Source organism: Chamaea fasciata, unplaced genomic scaffold (genome assembly GCF_029207755.1).
Source record: "Chamaea fasciata isolate MVZ Bird 193981 ecotype frontalis unplaced genomic scaffold, bChaFas1.0.hap1 SCAF_2, whole genome shotgun sequence".
Classification (NCBI taxonomy): Eukaryota; Metazoa; Chordata; class Aves; order Passeriformes; family Sylviidae; genus Chamaea; species Chamaea fasciata.
In genome coordinates, this window is record NW_027094087.1 from 47,100,899 (window position 1) to 47,120,673 (window position 19,775).

General features: G+C 41.2%; 1 long non-coding RNA gene across 1 annotated transcript; it reads left to right on the forward strand.

The window, feature by feature from the left end:
- The first annotated feature begins 1,155 nt into the window (after positions 1 to 1,155).
- LOC136285928 (uncharacterized) lies at positions 1,156 to 13,002 on the forward strand. Its single transcript, XR_010719592.1, has 4 exons — positions 1,156 to 1,204; positions 7,722 to 7,842; positions 9,942 to 10,015; positions 12,869 to 13,002. It is a non-coding gene; the product is annotated as an uncharacterized lncRNA (long non-coding RNA).
- Positions 13,003 to 19,775: the final 6,773 nt, after the last annotated feature.

Consider the following 19,775-nt stretch of genomic DNA (forward strand, 5'->3'; position numbering starts at 1 on the left):
ATACCTCTGTGTAAGCTCCTGGCTGTTCTCCCAGTGTCTCCAGGCATCACTGCGGGGGCTCCCAGACAGGAGGATTCTGCGTATCATCTGGCTGGCCTCACAAACTAGGAATCCCTTCATCACCCCCTCCCGAACAGATCTTCATGCATTTGCCCAGAGGACTTCATAAAAATTAATTGAGTTGCCCAGCATTAGACACAGATCATAAAACTCCCATCTGATCTCGTGCCTGCTGCCGATTTTAACAGCTGATTGAAACAATGAGCGCCAGCGCACCGGGAATGTAACAATGCCCACAGAGAGAGCTGTAGCTCGAGCTGTAGATGAGGCTGTAAAAGCAAAAGAAAGATCCACTGCCGGCACCACAGAGCTCTCTTCGCTACGAGAGTAAAACCCTTGGGCTGCAGTTTAAGCATAGCAAAAGTGATGGAGATGACCCTTCGAGTTACAAGTTTTGCTGAAAAGCAAATCGATGTCTCTGCTCGTATTTTTTTATGTATTTACTTACTTATTTTTCTACTATCTTGCTCCTTTTAAAGTGAAAGAGAAATGAACTCGGGAGCGTGGGAGAACGGGAGGGCAGCCAGGCGGGGGAGCAGAAAAGCCGCGCCACGAGCGAGTCCCGTTTCTGCCTGATGCCATCCTGAGGCACCGTTACGCAGACGCTGACCCTAAACATATTCCGCCCCCAATTAAAAAAAAAAAAAATCGCATTCGATAACGTACTAACAACCACCTAGGGCGCTAACCTGGGAAAAAAACCCCAACCCCCAAAAAAGGAAAACAACAACGATAACAAAACCCCAAAAACCCCCAAACAAGCTAAAAAAACCCAAACAAACTCAAAAACCCCCAAACAAACAAACAAAAAACCAAAACCAAAAATAAACAAACAAACCCCCCCCCAAACCAAAAAACCAAACCAAACAAAACCAAACCCCCCACAAAACCAAAGCAAAACCCCCACACAACCAAAAACCCAATCGGGGTGCGACAGGAGCGCCCCACAAGCGCGTCCGCGAGCTGTCCGTGTCTCGGTGCCGCGGCGCCGGTGCGCTGCCCGCGGGCGCGGTGCGCGGGCGGGCCCGCAGGGGGCGCTGCTGAGCGGCCTTGCCCGCTATAAAAACGCGGTCCGCGCCCGCCCCGCGCCGTCCGCCCGGCCCGGCAGCGGCGGCAGCGGGAGGCGGCAGCGGCACCGAGGCAGGTGAGCGCCGCGCTTCCCACGGGCAGCCCTGCTCCGCTCCCGCCTCCGGGGTGTGCCCCCATCCCTGCCCCGCATCGCCCTGGCACTGGCGTTGCTCCATGCTCACCGCCCACTGGCACGGGACGCGGAGCAAAAGCTCCGGGAGATGGGGATGGCTCCCACGCAGGAGGGGCGCGGCGGGGCTGGCGGCTGCTCCTGGACCCCTAGTGCGGGCGGGCGATGGGGGAGCAAGCGCGGCATATCAGGGTGGATAATATTTGTGATGAAATCTATTCAGACAAAAGTTCCGGGGATGCCGATGACCGGACTGGCTGGAGCGGGGTTCGCTCTCCCCGCAGCGTCCGTGCGCGGATCGGAATTGTCGGCTGCACGCCGGTAGCGTGTCAGCGAGGCGGCAGTGCCCGGGGAAACAGGGTCCCGGCAAGACTGGGAACCCCGGGACACGGGCAAGACTTCGGCATGGGCGAGCGGAGGGCTCAGGGCAAGTGCCGAGCTTGCCGGCAACCCGCGGGCGCGCAGGGCTGAAATGCTGCTGTTCCTCTCAGCCCCTTGCATGGCCTATAACAGCATCCCACTATTTTTCCGAAAAATGATGGAAGGTAACGCAGCCACAATGAATGAAAAGTAGCGTTTTTCTAGGAAGGGAAAGCTAAGCGTGTGGAAGATAGGGCAGCGAATCCAGGTCTTCCTACTCAAGTAAAATGCCTCTGCTTGAAGAGCTGTTCATCTAGGTCGGTCGTTTCCAACTCGGTTTAAATGACTACGGGTACCTATTTCCTCTTTGCTTTATGTCCCTCTCTATCTTTGATCCTGCTTCTTTCTCCCCGGTCCCCATCACTGCCTCCCGAAGGTAACAGTGCAGAGGGGGCTTGTGTGCCTTGGCTGTACCGGCTCCCTACAGGTACCTCTGCTAGGGAGCCAATGATCCCTGATTGCGCTAAACATGAAAAGAGTAAGCCAGCGGGAGCCTTGACATTTATCATTGCATTAGAAACTGCAAAGGTAAAAGAAAAAAAAACCCCAAACATCTCTCTGTGGGTCAAGCATCAGAAATATTTGCTTATACTAAGGCATCGGTAACAAAATCATTTGCATGTCAAGTGTTTGCATGCAGGTTAACTTTGCAACGCATGACTGCATTAAGGAGGCACTTGGCAGCCGACGAGCCGCGTGTAATGTGATGCATAAATGCTTTGTTTTGGTTTGTGTGTGATTTCATACAGGGATTGTTTTATGCTCTCTACATCCAGTGCAGTGTTTGTGGGTTTTATTTTTTCTCATCCCCAATTTCAAGCAGGGCTGTGGGCTTTTCTGTATCCCATGCTACATAAACCCTTTACCAGTCTGTCTGTTTCCAATGCAATTAAATATACCCAGCTACTTGTCTCCCATTTATGCAATCTATTGTGGAGAGCAGCTCAGCCCGTGCTGCCGGAGAGCGGTAGGAGCGAGCTACGTGTGTGCAAATGAGGGTTAACTTCTCATTCTATGGTGTTGAGCCTCACCTTAATTTCTGGAGAATCGGCTCTATTTAAAGGCACAGAAGGGGGATTCTGTAAGCGATTGTTTCAGTGCTGCACTGTGAGTTTGGAAATTGCTACCTGAGAGCGGGTGGGGTGGGGAGAGGGAAGGGATGATGGGATAGGACAGGCACTGAGGAAAATCTTTGCAAGGCTGTGTCCATGGGCATTATTTGCAGTAGCTTTTGATATGGTACCATGTTTCTCTGTATATTTATCTTTTTAAGAACAGAGGTTGATGTTTGGCTACTGATCTAACCAATGGCAGGTTGGGTCAGATAAGTGGTTTTTCATTTCTTTACAGCAAAGCTTTTTCTGTGGTAAAATTTTCTAGGGTGTTATCTTTTATTTTAGTGATAGCAACTGTAGCAAGCAGGAAAGCAGCTTTAAAGTCCTGGCCTTCAATTCTGGAGTGTATATTTTTATGCAAAATGCATTTATGTTATAGTAAGTAATGCTAGCTTATTTAGGAAGACAGGAGAGGAGAGCTAACAGCAGAAGTGCAGCTTCCACAACTGTAAAGCATGTCAGAGCCTGTGCAGGGGACTTGATAACCAGTGAGAATTAGTCCTCTCTCTTAAGTTAGGAAAACCAAGATTTTTCAACTTTTGGTGTGTGTTCTCTGTTTCTTAAGTTCATTCAGGAAGCACCAGAAACCAGTGTAGGACAGAGTTCCAGCCCACTGCAGTTAAATGTGTGTTCTCTGGAAAGTCATATAATGGTAGATAAAGTGAAGCACAATACAGTAGACTCATACACAATGGTTGGTTTAATATTTGATTGGAGGCTCTATAGGAGAAAAGATCAAGGCATAATAATGGACATCTGGGTGAAAATATTTGCTGAAATGCCAGCAGCGAGAGTGCAAGAGGATCTCTTCCCTTCCTTCCCTGTCTGGATGCTGAGGTTTGCTAAAAAGGCTATTGAGACACAGCTGATTTAGCGAATGCTTTCCCTAGACAAGTACTGCTTCTTATCAGAAGTTATTTATAATTATACTGACATTGTTTAATTGCAACTATTACCAAACCTGCTGTGGTCAGTTTTGTTAAAGAAGTCATAAGCAGCTGAAATTGGAAAGAAAGTAGCAAAGGAGAGCAAAACTTAAGTGCATGGAGGTTTGTTCTGTACCTGAACTTTTTTACTGCAAACTCAAGCCTGTTGAAACAGTTTTTCTTTAGGAAAGTAATTCAGATGGATTTTTGTATAATTTACTCTGGCACTATCCTAATATAACTAGCATCCTTGTGAGCCTGAGAATGTTGTCACTTTCTGTTGCTGGGTATATTTTTGATGCTGTACTCTCTGGAAACCTGATTTGGTTGTTGTTCTGCCCATTGCAGTTATATGGTATCATCTTGCTATTCCGGGTTTTTCGGTGGGGGACTGGAAAGAGGATAAGATCCAACACTTCATCTAAGGTGACCAGAAAGATCTCCAGAGTACAACCAAATGCTGAAACCCCCTGACTGGCCCCTGTCAATGAGTTCATAAGAAATACCTTCTTAGTAAGGGTCTGTAAGGTGCAAAGCAAGTGGAGAAATGGTTAGCCTCTGTAAATTGCTGTAACTTGACAACCAAGTGATTTATCTCAATTAAAGCTCTGTCCCATGTTTCTCTGTTATGACAGAGAACCAGGTTAGTATTTTGCAACCAAAAGACACATATGTAAAATATTGAAAGCATGTGAAAAGTAGGCCAACTGTTAACCCAGCACTGCCAAGACTACCATGTCTCCAAGTGCCACATCTACATATCTTTTAAATATCTCCATGTATAGTGACTCCACTTTTCTGGGCAGCCTGTTCCAGTGCTTGACAACTTTTTTCAGTGAAGATTTTTTTTCTAATATCCAATCTAAACCTCCCTTGGTGCAAACTGAGTCCATTTTCTCTTGTTCTGTTGCTTATTACCTGTGAGGAGGGGCCCACCCTCACCTCATTGCAACATTTCTTCAGGCAGTTGTAGAAAGCAATGAGGTCCCCCAAGACGTTTTTTTTCCCCCGGGCTAAACAACCCCAGCTCCCTTAGCTGCTCCTCATAAGACTTGTGTGCTAGACCTTGCTTTTTAAAAGACTTTATTTAAGCAGTTACCTTAGTAATTTCTTTAAGGATTTGTATATTCTTTTTAAATTAAGAGGCTACAAAGCTGGCAGTCAGGCAAACAGTTTCTAAGCTCCTGGGATAGTGAATTTTCACATTTTAGGGCAGGAACAGTTTTCTGCTCAAGGAAAAGTTATTGTCACTTTTGTGATGTAGAGTGGCACAGTGTATACTGCACCAGTGCTCCATTGGCTGGAAGGTGAGGAAATCCAAGTTTCATTCCAGTAAAAATATGGGAACTTTGGTTTAAGACCATGCCTTAGCTTCTCCAAATACTGGGAGAAGTGTGCTGGCTCATCTTTGCAGAGCATTTGGGGACTGTGGATGGTGAAGTCTGTTTTGTTCCAGCAGAGGTCTCAATATCAAATGTCTCTGAAAATGGCTTAATCCTCAGAAGCATCTGGTGTAGCAGCAGTTACCAGTTTTTTGCTGTTAGTGACATAACTTGCAGATCAGTGATTTTATGCAATCCACAAAACTAGCAAAAGCATCAAAATTTTCTTGGGCTCCCCTGCCAGCCTGCAGCTGTGACTTTCAATTCAGATGTTGGTGTAATACAGGTTGCTGTTCCTTATATGAGCCTGAGGGCTATAAACTGCTTTGAAACAGCTGCTGCATGGGATGCAAAGCTGGAAGAAAGGTATAACTTGTTCTTCTTTGCGAAGCTGTGTCTCACTTCATGCGCATAATCACCAAGCACTTACAGGAGAATGACTTCCCTTTAAAATCATAGCTAAAAAGTAAACAAACCTCTAAAAGAGATACCGGGAAAATTAGTTTCTCTATTAAATTTTACTTTTTGAATTTTAACTGTTTGATAGCTTATCCTAAATGAGTTGACTTCCATGTTTATTATCCCCACAGTGTGCTCTATGTTATGGCAAAGTACTAGGGCTGTCAGAGAGCCAGTCTGGCAGGCAAGGGTAGCTCCAATAGAGCTACTGATAGTGCTTTTGCCCTCTGGCCTGTGTTCTCTGCCAAGTTTCCCATGGGGCACATGGATCAACAACCTTTTAAGCCACCGATGATTTTAGTCTGAGGCAGGTCTCATATAATTCTCAGACTTATCCTGCCATAAAAATTCAGAGGGACCATTACCTGAATAATGTGTTTCTGTGCTCCAGAGTATATTAGTGTTACTGGACAAGAACTAGATGGTGATGGGAGAAAAATATAAAGCTTTGTATTAAGTATTTCTGAGCTTGATGCAGTTTGCTCATGACAGAATGCTGGGAGGAATCATGATGTGCTATGCACAGGGAAAGCTGGCAGGATACTGGGCACAGATAAGAAATTTAAAAGTAAATTACACTTAACCATGCTCAGCAGACTCATAGTCTAAGGATGAATTTGTTCCTTCTGGTCTATCAGACCATGGGGATTTAAAGTCCTTCTCTTTCTGTGCCTGAGAAGTTGTTTTGCTCTTGGTGTGATATAATAGTGAGGCTTTAAAAAGGAAGCCTCACAACCTCTGGAAACCATTCACATGAGCTTTGGTGGAACCAAACTGCATGAACAAGACTAGAAATGTTAGAGAGATCAGGTACAAGTGCTTTGGACAGGTTTGCTGTGTCACCATCGCAGTCTGGATAGGTTGTTTGGGGTTTGATGCTAGAAGGATCACAGCGAGTGTTTAGCATGAGCACTGAAGCTGGACTGTTTCTTCAATGTGCTAAAAGCTTGAGAGTCTAGGAGAATAGATAGGAAATCAGATCTACATCCAAAGAGTGCTTTTCTCCTTTTCAGATCTCAAACTTAGAAAACATTAAAACAAAAAAAAAAAAAAAAAAAGGAAAAATTCTTTAGGCATGGTTTGTAAGGTGGAATTTAGTAAGTTTCTAAAACAAAACCAGACTGGCTGAAGTGCTAATCTTGATATGACAGCAGCTTGATCAAATTAGCAACCAGGACTCCGAGACGTATGCATCTATCCATCCTTGATATTGCTGGAGCATGCCCCAAGTATGAGTTAAGTGACTTGCAGAAACAATGAAATTTGTTGCATTGATAGGCATGTTTTTTTAAAGTGACATTTTGCACAGATATATCATGCAAAATTGTGTGCATTACCATCAGAATTGTTACAGTAATAATCTAAGAAGACAAACTGTTGAGACTTGGCCAAATGAGCTTGCATTTTTCATTGATGAAAGCCCAAGTGTCAGAGTGGCTCACAGCCACCATGCAATCCAAGCAGCAAAGTTCAGAGCCAGGTCCGCAGCCTTTATTCATATGAGTAATCCTTGAATGTCAGTAGAGCCAGCAAGACACTGATGCTGAAACAATGAAAGCCCTTGGGCTTGGTTCAGAAGATAAAAGCTGGGCTCTTCACCTGGTGGGGAGGTGGATGAAGTTTGCCTTGTTTTACTTTTCTGTATCTTGAGTGAAGTGAGAGCTGAGTCACTGTTCTTGTAAGCTACAGCATCTTTAAGGTTAAACTTGGATTTAGACTGGAAAACATAATACTGACAGAATCCTGCTGTTCATTTTTAGCTGCTCAGCAGTTTTAAAAAATCAAATCACAGAAAAGCTGCCCTGTTTGATTGTTCCTATTACATAATAGCAGCATCTTTGGGATTTGAGAGAAGCCATGAGCAACATGTCCCTTACATAACAAATCTAAGTTGCTTTAATCCCTGCTGTGCTGCTGCTGACCCTGGGCAGCCAGGAATAACCTGGGAGTGGTGCTGAGCTCAACAGGCTCTCCTTTGGGGCTGCAGGACAGCCATGGAGCAGAGGTCCTTTGCTCTGAGGGGTTTTCTGCCAACCATGCTTGCTGGATTTACAGTCTTTCTTCTTGAAAATAGTGGTTGAAGGAGCCCTGCCTTTAAAACTTCCTGTCCGGCTCCTCATGATTAGACCTGATCCTTTGCCACTTCTGTGCTTTTTTTCAGAAACATCAGCATTTACCTCCATTTCCAGCTGAAAACTGCTCATCTTATGGTTTTGCTACCTTTGTTCCTGTGCTAGTTAAAAAAAAAAAAGAACAAAGGCTTGGTCAGACCTTTGGAGCAGGTACTTGAGAGGCTTTGTTCTGTCTGTGGGATGGTGCCATGTCTTGATGCCTTGAGGGATGTGCTGGGCTTGCCAGGGTGGGTGCTGTGGGGGAAGAGCTGCAGCCAGGAATGATTCTGAGCTTTAGGGACACCTGTGACCCCCAGCTTTGGTGGGGTGTAGGGGCCTCGTTCCTGTTCTGTGATTTCATGGCCTGGGTGTGGAGGTGATGGATGGCTCATGGAGCAGGAAGGAGGCTACTGGGAAAAGTTTGGGGTTGGGTGTCTTTACACAGGGTCTGACCCTTCACTTGAGTCTGTCATAAATTGTCATTATTTAAATTTTCTTATTTAAGATGGGTGAAACAGCGTGGAAGGGCAACCCAGCCCTGCCCAGGGAGTGTGTGCATATTGCTGGGTGCAGATCCTGCCTCGCCATCTCCATGGGAGAGCTCTGCACTGCCCTGATCACCTGGGCTGCCTCTGGTGTAATTGGGAGCATTTGAAGAATAATGACATAAAAGAAGCAACATTGTGGGATTGTTTGGGAGGAAAGGATTGAGGTTGCTGAGCATAAAGAGACCTATCTAATTAAAACTGCAGGGGAATGGTGATGGTGGCTAATGAGGCTGAACACACAATTTAACTGAGTTATTTGAAAAAAAGCAACCTGCATTGCTGGGGAATAGAATATGGGGGAAAAAATGTAAAATGTACCTGGAATTTTGTATTAAAATACAGATTTCATAGCCATTAGTGCATGCTTTGCTGAGAGTTACTTTGGATTTGGTATGTTATCACATTTACGTGAAATGTATCATAAGTGGTTACCATCAGTTGCATGTGAACAAAACATTTTGTAAGACTCTTGGATTGAATCTCTCTCCTAAGATGCCATTTATATCTTCCATCTTCTAATATTTTACAAGACTCTCATCTAACTTTTCTCCACTTGGTCTTTACCACAAGGAAAAAAAGACTGGTATGATCTCCCCTTCCTCCCTTACCCGTCCTTCTCCATTCTTTCTCTCGCTCTTTTCCTTATTATACTCTCAGGTCTCATTTAAACTCTGCCTGCTCTGCTTGTCCCACAGTCAGATCCTTCATCTTTGTCTTCCATACACTCATATGTCTTAATTCTTCACTCTATCTCCTGTCTCTTTCCCATCATAATACAAATAAATGCACATCATTGGCATAACTAAAAAAAAATCCCATAAAATTTTTCCTTCTAAAAATCCCAACCCAAGACCTTTTTCATCTCTTTTTGTTGTCTTTTTAATCTGATCAGTGCTGCTTGAGGGAGCCAGCTCTTTTTTCATCTCTTAATCTCAGCAGTTTGACTTTGGTTTTTTTTTTTTCCATTGGTAAAAGCACATCTCATGACTTCGTATCAAATATCAGGACTGGCTTTCTTTCTGTTCTCTGCCTTGACCTGTTGTCTTTTGACATAACTCACATTCTCTGATTCACAATGTTTAGGTTTTGTGATTGCAATGTTTTCCTGACTTCTGTGAGAAGCTCCTTCTGTATGCTTTCTGGGTGATCTTCCTCACCCTTTCTTGTTTTCCTTCTTTCCCTCCATACTTTTTCTGGATGATCTCATCACAACCAAGGGCAGCCTAATGTCCCTGAGCAACACCACATCACCCATATCACATCAAAATATGGCAGGGGGACAAGGTGTCAAGTAGCACAGAGTATCTTTAAAGTAATGATGTCTGTAAATATATTAAAACCTGACTGGGTGTAATCTGTTCTTCCCCTTCAGTTTCTGTACTTAAATTTGGGTTCAGTGTTTACTTACTCTAAAGACATTCCAAAGGAAGAGGAACAGAAAATGTGGAGTTTGTTTCACAAAGGCTTTGTACCCTCTTCCCCTTTGAGAGTAGGTGCATTTCTTCACTTCACTCCGTGCTGAAGCAGATCAGCTTGTCTGTGAGTTAATGCCAGGAAACTTGGACAGGATCCTAATCAGAAGACTTGGATGTTTAATCTTGAGCACTGTGTTTACAGAAGATTTGATGATGTGTGCCCTTGTTACCTACTCTAATTCTAATGAGTCTTTTGTTTTGGTTTTGTTTTTTCCTTTTTTTTTTTTTTTTTTTTTTTTTTTTTAAGGCTTCCACCCTGGTACTGTCTTCTAAAGCAAACTACTACCAATGGAAGAAAAACTTGTTTTTCTAGCATTTTGGGTAAGCTTGTCTTCTGTACTATTGTCTTATCTCATATTTTAAATGTATTTGCCACCAAAGAACTCTTTCAAAAAGTCTTTGATTCTTTTTGAATAGTGCTATTTTATCCAATGAAAATTCCATTTAATAATTGTGTAAGCAGTAGAGATAAAGGTAACTTCAAAGCAGACCATGAGGCTTTTTTTACTGTGGGAAGTTATCAAACAAAAATAGGCCTTTGCTTTCTTAATATTTTTGCTTTGTTTGTTAGGCACAATATCCACTGAAAATATGACTATCTGAACCAATGTACTATATATAAATCTGAACTAAATCCTGTTACTTTTTGAGGCTTTATAAAAATATTTGAAGACAGTCTTTCATGCTTGGGAAGGCCTAACTTTGTCAGTGGGGAGATAACCGTGACATAGATCTTGGTAAAACTGAGCTGTAGTGGCATGAGGTTGTGTTCATGGTGAGCAATAACAGTGCCTGCTGAAACCTCTGTGTATGCATCTTCTGTGGCCAGGCATGATCCTGCCCCTGTTTTGAAGTGATTAAAAAGTTTGGCTGGACAAGTTCTGACATCAACATGTCATAAGCATTGCTCTTTCCACTGAGGAGACTCAAAGTCAAAAGCTGTTTCTCTGGTGACAGTCCCACTCAGTCACAAATACTGTGCTTATGGCTGTGAAATAAGTGATTGAACTGGAGTGACACTGTCTTCTGGGTGGCATGTACATCCTGGTCACAATCCTGCAGCAGTCAGATTGCAAAACAGCAAAGAAGAGATATCTTGTGGGCTCATGGGTGGCGTGGGATGTTCCAGCCTTGTGCACTGTCCCATGTGAAAGAAGAGAATGCACAGTGCAATGAACATTTTATCTTTGAGGACAACATGGCAGGACACTGAGTGATGCAAAGATTGTACAGAAATATGTTTTAATGCATTTCCATTGTTACAAATGACTCTGGTTTAAAAGGCAATTGTAGCTGTGCCTTCTCGTCATTGGGGGTGGGAGTCTTGTAGCAATTTCAGTGCCTGCTGCAAAACTGGAAGTATAAAGTCTCCTGCCCATTCCAGAATTGTGTCCAGGAATGGTGTTTTCAAAACCCTGTGGTGTGGTTGTTTTTTTTTTTGTTTGTTTGTTTGGGTTTTTGTTTTTGTTTTTTTTTTTCAAACAGACAGAATCAAATAATGTTTAGCAGGGGTATTGTGACTTTCACCTCTTGTACTGATCTCAGAGCACAGCTTAGGAAGATGATGGGTATACAAGAGCACAACCCTAATTGCATGAAATTAGTGTTAGTCACAGCTGTGCCTGCTAGGAGGCTTTCATATATGCCATGGAAATACTGTTCTGGTAGTGTTACTGTTAATAACACTTCCCAGGAACAGGTCAAAGTGATCTATGTGGGGAGGTGTGGGTCAAGAGTTTGATGCCATCCCTCCTTATTTGTATATAAGGATAGATTTTTGCTGCTTTCAGCCAAAAAGTCAGAAATTCAGGGAAGTGACTTGATAATATTTTAATAGTCATCCAGTAACTTAACACTGGATTACAGTTGAAATCCCATGGAAATACTCAAGACACTTTACAGTGTATCAGATGGATTAACCATGATTCACTTTGTGCATTAAATTCCTGAGGATTAATGTTTGGGTCATTGTTTCCTAGGCTTATGAATTGAAAGACCAAAGGGGACCACATGAATATCTATTCTTCTTGCCTGCTCTGTGGAGGTCAGAGGAATTAATAGTATTTCACTAGTAGTCCTTTTTTTTTTTTTTTTTTTTTTTTTTTTTTTTAAATTTAGCACATCTTTCTGAAAGAGACCAGGTCTTGATTTAAAGGGTGCCAGTAGTAATCAGTCTACCATGTCACCATAAATTTTTTTTTCAGTAAATAATGAGCCTTGCCTTCCAAGACAGTCTGTATCTCTTTTAAACTTCCAAGTATTGGAAGTTCATTTTTTTTCCCTGCTGGACTGACATGGATTCTATTATCAGGATGTTGGTTCTCCATTTAGTTATCGATTTAGTTAGTCACTTTTGAAATTCACTTGCTATGAGCAGTGTTGATTTAGTATGGTGAATCTTAATTCAGATTTTTATGTATTGCATGACTTTAAATCACTGAGTAGCGTGAAATTAGGGCTAGAAATACGTCCTGTCAGCACATACCATTATCAGATGATGATGTCACTGCATACAAATGATCGGATTTACATGACCAGGCCTGTTTTCCATACAGCTGTGTTGATTGGTGTTAATTATGTGACTGTCTTTCAATGCCTTATTGATTGTGTCCCGTGCTAATCTTTCCCTGCTGTTGCTTACTACTGATGTCAGTCTAACTGCTCAATAGGTGCTTTGCTTATCCCACTTAACCCTTGTAAATGCTGCTTTGATAGTAAGTCTTTCCAGACACCGGGAACCTTTCGTGCACCTATGGTTTTTAAAAGAGTCATTGAATGAAAAGTTATTGATTCATCTATCCTCTGTTCTTGAATGCAGGGTTTAAACTGAGAGAGGTATTTAAAGCTCTCTCAAGTTATAGTGATGTCATTATCACTGTAACAAGTGAATAGGGCATCTTGCATCTTTCTGAATGTGGAGAAGTAGTTGTGAAATAAATATTTTTCTGAATTTTTTGTAAATTTTTGTCTGGAATGACCAGCTATTGAAGTCATTGCTTGGCATTCTCTTATTCTTGTTCCATTTAGTGAGGAGCTCCTATTGCCATCAACTTCACCATAGTTTTTTACTGTATTTTTGCTTCCATTGTTTGCTTGCATATCTGCAATGTTAATTTGTATTCATTGCTAAGTGTCTTTGCTCCATCTGTTATGTACTATGCATTTGTTTTACAGGTTTCTCTGCTGCTGCTTTCACTCTCTGTAGCCAGGACTCTTCAACCATAAAAGCTTCCTTTCATGTCTGTGGCAGAGTGACTTTCCTTTTTATTTTTGGCATGTAATAAAACATCCCTTAGTGGGTCCTTTTATGTTTTCATATGTGACTCTTTTCTCCTGCTCAGTTTTGCACATGATTTGTTTTTAACTTTGAGAAACGGTCTTTCTAAAATATCCAAACAGATAAATTATGTATTGGTTAAGATTACACATTGTTTTCCATTTGCAAAAGAAATTAGAGCATTGCCCTTTGCCTGTAGTGAATCATAATTTTCTAGTTAAATAGTTTACCTGTATCCAGTAGGAGTCCAATATAGCATCAGCTGGAGTTGATTTCACTACTCTCTTGTATTAAACTGTGACCAAAATTTGCAGATTTTCCCAAAGCCACACTTTTAAAGTGGTCCTTCCAGAACAGATTCTCTGCTAGAATAAAATTCAATGTGGCTTTATTTTTCATACCTTTGAGGATACAAGCTTGAGGAATATCTCACTTGATGGATTTCTAGCAGATCTCAGCCTCTCTTTCAGCTTGTCATTTGCCAGTGTTCCAGATTCCGATTTTCTTCTTGTGCGTATGGTATCCATGGCTTTATCTCCCCACCCTATTTCTCATAAATAAGTACAGTGCCTTTTAGTGGTTTGGTTTTTTGTGGTTTGTTTTTTTTTTTTTTTTAATCGTGTATTTGTCTGTTACATTCTTAACCTTTAAAAGAATTGAGCTTCCTTTTTGAAAAAGCCAATTCTAATATTTACTAAAATGGAGCCCAGCCATTGCCATTGCAAGCAAGCTTTCAGGGGAATGAACTGCTTGCCCTTTTAAAAGAGAAGCTATTCAAATACCAGCAGTATGGTGAAAGAATTGCTTTCTATTTCTAGCTCTGCAGTACACCAATCATAAGTGTTTTGGCTATTCGTTTTGACATGGGGAGGCTCTGGTTTGCTGGTCAGACCTCTTCAGCTGGCAGCTCCCAGCCCATGTGGCCTTTTGCAAGCCAGTGGTCACTGCTTGGCTGCTGTGAAGACAAGGCAAACTTCCTGAGCTGGAGTTGATGCTGCAGTTGGCTTTGGGGCTGGCTCTAGAAAGCAACTGAGGTCAAAAGCTGATAAACCTTCTCTTTTCTCATTCTTTGTGAAGGTCTTGAAAGCATAGTCATGAGAAATGGCTGTTACTCTGATAACCAGAAATTCTTTAGTGAAAACAGCATGAAACTAGAAATTAAATTCTCCCTAAGGAGGCAAGTGGCTGATTAAGGTGTGGTCTTGCTCTGTTGCCAGAAATGACTCTCACATCTAGACTTGGGGAGGGTGTACAGATAGAGGGTAGTTCACATGAGGTGATGAAATGCAAATGCCTGAGAAAAGCACAGTATAATACTGAAATATGTCATTGCAAAGGTATTTTGACAACTAAATGCCATGAGTAGGGAACCTGCAGAATGACTCACTGTATGTATTCAGGTGGGTTATGAAAGCCTTACTCAGCATTGGTAAGGCCACACCTCAAATCCTGTGTTCAGTTCTTGGCCCCTCACTACAAGAAGGACATTGAGGGGCTGAGCATGTCCAGAGAAGGAAAACAGAGTTGGGGAAGGGTCTGGAGCACAAGTCCTAGGAGGAGCAGCTGAGGGAGCTGGGGGTGTTTAACCTGGAGAAAAGGAAGCTCAGGGGAAACCTTGTTCTCTACAACTGCCTGAAAGGAGGCTGTAGCCAGATGGAAATTCTCCCAGGTAGCAAGCAGGAGGATGAGAGGAAATGGCCTCAAGTTGCACCGAGGGAGGTTTAGATTGGATATTAGGAAAAGCTTCTTCTCAGAAAGAGTTATCAAGCATTGGGACAGGCAGCCCCAGGAAGTGGTGGAGTCACCATCCCTAGAGGTATTTAAAAGATGTGCAGGTGGCACTTGGAGACATGGTTTAGTGGTGGACTTGGTAGAGCTGGGTTAATGGACTTGATGATCTTAAGGGTCTTTTCCAACCTAAATGAATCTCAAGTTTCTGGTTTCCCATCTATAACCACACCGTTACTGACTTGTTTCTAAGGAGCAGCATCCCAGCTGGAAACAAGTCCACAGAGCAGGAATTAGCTTGTAGATGTTTTGGGTCAGGAACACTGTTCTCATTCAGCATCGTGTGGCTTAGTATGAGGATGCCTACCCCAAACATCCTTTCAATATGAAGGATTAGTCAAATAAAGTGAAGTATATAAACAAGGGTTAAGAAACGATTTGTCTGCAATGACAGAATAGCAACAACTCCATAAGCTCCTGGTTTAGCCTGCTTAAATAAAGTTACTTGCAAAGAATCTTCTGATATGTTAATTATATTATTCATATTGTTTTTCTGAAGTTCAAAACAAAGTGTGACCTGGATTTCAAAGTAAAACTGCATGAAAGCATGCTGTGCTTATTTTTCATAATTAATGTATAAGCCAATTTTATGGCAAAACAGATAAATGAGGTGTCAGAATATTTGTTTGTAAATACTTTGCTTCAAGATGTTAGTGCAATTTGGTTCTTAGTTTCAACAAAATCCAGTCTATCAGTGTAAGATGAAAGCACAACAAGTTAACAAATACTGCAGTTAAACTCTAAATGGATATACGAACATACATTTGCTTTAGTTACTGTAGTGTGTGTGCTGAAACAGACAAAAAAGCCACAGTGAAGTATTTGACAAATAACAAATGCCCATGAACATATATATGAGTAATTTGGCATAGTGAAGTTTAACAGCTGATGATATATGCTTTTATTTTAAATAGGGTTTACTGAATTCTATTATGAAGTGTCATGGAAAGCTATTATTTAATAGCTCACTTCAGTTGTCTCTCTACCCCAGTCTAACAAGTCCTGGCATTTAGGATATTAGATACAGTGTGTATTGCTCTTCAAAGTGTCAGCATTGCTCTTCATTCTAGCTAGAGCAAGTTTAAATCTTATGGCTCTTCCTCCTAAAGCTGCCAAGTGGTAGAGTATATAGCTCAAATGAGAGAGAAGCTGCAATGAGAGAAAACAATTTAAACTTTTTCAGTGAACCAGTTTTGAGAAGAGTTTTGCTCAAATGTAGAATTTCACACTGAGGCAGCGTGATTAAAAGCCTATAGGGGAATCAAGCATGGGACTGGTTTTAAAGAAGATCAAGGGACTGAATGTGATTTTTTTCTTCAAATGATACAATTAAAGAAACAGCATCCTCATTAGCATAATGCACTAAATGATAAAAGGAATTGGACAGATGCCTAATCTTGAAATGCTTCTTAATTTACAAGTATACATTTTGAAAAGAAAGCAATTGAGGTCTGTTCTTTCTAGCTGCCTGCCTTAATCATTGAAACTGCTTCTTATATAACTTACTGTCTCAAAGAGGGACAAAATACACAAATTTCTGTATCTATTCCAGGGTACCATCCATATAATGTCAGTTGCACATGTATATAGATGCTAGAACATCCACAGTACTTGAGGTCATCTGAGATTGGATGCCTACCAGACAAAAGTACGCATTTGAAAAAATGTTCTCAACTGGGACCATATGCAGCCCCAAAGCAGCCCAAAGGCAGCTACCATAAAAATGAAACACTCATTTTTTTTGTTGACTTTGACATTAATTATAAAGAAGGTGATTGATCTGAGTTTATGATCACATGTTGAGCCACAGAGAAATGTATTTGAGATTCCCATCAAGTTTAGTTTTTTAGGATAATTTTTCTGAATTCTTACAAAAATAGCATTGTGGTTTTAATGATTGTGAAAATGTGGCAAGAAGAAGGGGCAGTTATGTTGATGCCTCCATGATTGCCTATATTCTGTTCTTGTCCAATATAAGTTGCAGTACAGCAGTTTCTGTTTCTCTCAAAGTTTCATCCTACTTCTGTTCCTTTACCATCACATATATAGGCTCCCAAAGGCTTTTGAGATGAAACAAAAATCTTGTGAAGTCTCAGAATTATGTTGCCACCTGTGCATGTGGGGAGGTTCCTTAGACTGTGCCCAGAGTGCTGAACAAGAGGTGGGGTTTTGCCTTCCTCGATGTGGAGAGTTGTTCTGCACGATCCAGTACTCAGCTCAGGATCTCCTCAGGGACCCACAGTGTCCCGTACAACACAGTTATTGCTCCATGTGCATTTTTTTCCAGTAAAAATTTGTGAAATATGGTGGGTGATCACCAGAGTGTTTGGGCACACAGGGTCAGTTGTACTGGCTTTTGAATTATTCCACTTACAACATCAAATCAAGGCAGAGGCTGGCTGCAAATGAAAGTCAGTTTTTCTAGCAGGAAGTAAACCTCCTTTTCTCTTGTCCTAAAGCTTCTCAGATGGAATCATAGGGATCAGTACTGTGAAGCTGCTGTGGGAGCCAGAGAGCAGAGAGGTAGGCTGCAGTAGGCAGTCTCTACCATGACAATATTCTGCTCCTTTGAAGCTTACGTGTTTTGGTAAGTATAAATCCCAATTTAATCCCAATTTAATCTTAGATAAGGAAAAATAATCCACTGATGAGTAAATTGACAGGTCACTCTAGAAAGTCAGAAGATCTACTGGCTATAGTGTTAACATTGTTGCAGGCTGGGTTTGTTTGGCATCAAGACTGCTAAGAAAATATTAGTACTGCTCAGAAGAGGATATGGCAGGTAATGTGCTCTGTTTTCATCTTGACCTTTGAAGTAATTTGGAGCCAAAGTCTTGCCTGTTTGATTTTTCTGGTGTCTTAACACGTCTAGATGAATGTGATCCCTTTATGTCCTGCTAGCCTTTCATATATGCTGAAATAGTAACTGTGAGGCTGGAGAGTTCCAATCTATAAAAGGCAGCACTATTGATCTTGCTGATACAGATTCAAAGCACTATCTGCAAATACATATGATAGTTCTAGAGAACGAATCAATGGTGTGCTACGTGCTAGGGTGTGCATTTTTGAGGAAGTGCTGTATCTCATTCAGAACTGCAGTTGCCATCAGTGAGTTGCTAACACTGAGATGTGAGCATCCCTACATTTAGCTGATCCAATTGCTGGTAGCACTTCAGCCATTCAAAATTCAATATTGCAGTCTGTAGGACTTTGCAGAATTTCTCAGGGTTTTCTTTTCATGCATCCCTCTTCTCTGCATATTGTGCCCAGGGCTCCTTCATTTGGTATGAGGTATAGGATAGAGGGTGACCTGTCCTCATCCACCTCAAGGACTTTGGGATCTAAAGGACTTTTGCTGGCAGAGCATCTGAGTTTCTTTATCAGTGAGAAAGATGGAGACAGGGTTGCATGGAGGCGTGTTGCTTTCTTATGTAGCCTGTGCTCATGGAGAACTCATTATAACTTCTGTGTTCTATAAGGACCAAGATGGAAATGGTCTTCCTTGCTTTGTTTTGGGTTTATTTTTTTTCTTGTAGATGATAATGATATTCATTATGGTCCTACTAATTTTTCTTGTGAGTCTCCTGATATTTCATGATTTTTTTAATGCCTGATTTGCATACATGTTATTTATACATATGTGTAGAAGCTTTTTCTAGTATCTACGGTTTGAGAAGAAAAAGCAAGCAACTGTTCTGGAAATCTGAAATAACAATTGACAAATAAATGTGCTGTAATTTATTTTTAATGATGGTTTGGAGGAGTGACTCAATTTTTTAATTGCAGGGTTTTTCAATGCCAAATCTGTTCTACTCTTATTTATTTTACTTACTCTTACAGGTAAATAAATGTAGACTCAGTTATTTTTCCTGCTGGAAGTACACAGGATTGTTTCCTGGCATGTATATTTTTCTAGAATTCACATAATTCCTGTCAGATGTCCTCTGTTTACATTTGAACTGCAGTTACAGATTTGTCTGTGTTCCACTGTTGGGATCCATCTCTACAGTAGCTAGGAGGCTTCCCAGAAACATTAGCAATGATCTTACTTTTCCTCACATAAGGCAAGGGTTAAATTTTTTTTTTTCATACAATGCTTTGTTCTTATTACATTAGTTAATAGTGGGATAAAATACTTCATATTAGTTTAGATTTCTTGAAAAGTTGCCAGAAACTTATAGTAAGCCTTTGTCTGCCCAAATATTCCACAGGGTATGAACGGTTACCACGTACAAAGATGTCTCTAAAAGAAAGATTGAGGCTGCTCCTTGCTTAAGTAAGTTTAACTCCTAAGGAAGAGGAGGTCTTTGCTGTCATAACAAACTACTCAGAAAGTAAATGTAGAAAGCTTGGAGCCTGTCCTCCATTTTCTGATTTGCAAGAGCATTCTTCTGTCTGCTCCAATGCTGTTTAAAATTGGTTCCTGTAAATTTTGGAGCTTTATTAATTTGACTGACATTAAAATGCTGTTTCTATGGAGTCAAAACCATGCTTTGAATGTTCCATAAAAAGCAGGGAAAAAAAGTAAATAATTGTTCCACTTTTGAATGTGAGAAAAGAGCAAGAATTCACCAAAAGCCTTTGTTTAAAAATAAAGGGAAAAAAGTAGAATCTTTGCCCCAAATTCTCCTGAAGAATCCATGTTAGATATTTCTTAGGGATTTTCTGAACAGAGGAAGCCTAAATTTAGCCATATAGCTGGCTTTAGAATGTGTATTTTTTTAGTTTTCACTCACAATAGGTAATATTTATATTTCATATGTTTAGTGGTTTATGTTACTTCTAGTTTAGACTAGAACATACAAAACTGTGAACCTGCCACAGTTTTTGGAGAAACCCACATCATTCTATTTTTGCAGTAAATACATGTTCCACTCTTAGTAAATTTCAAAGACTACTTTGCTAAAATTCCCTGGATGATTGGCTTGGCATCTGCTGAGTTAATTCCCACGTAGAAATGTATTAGGGTATAAATTGCAACTCTGGGGACAACTGATAGCATTCAGTGAAACTGGA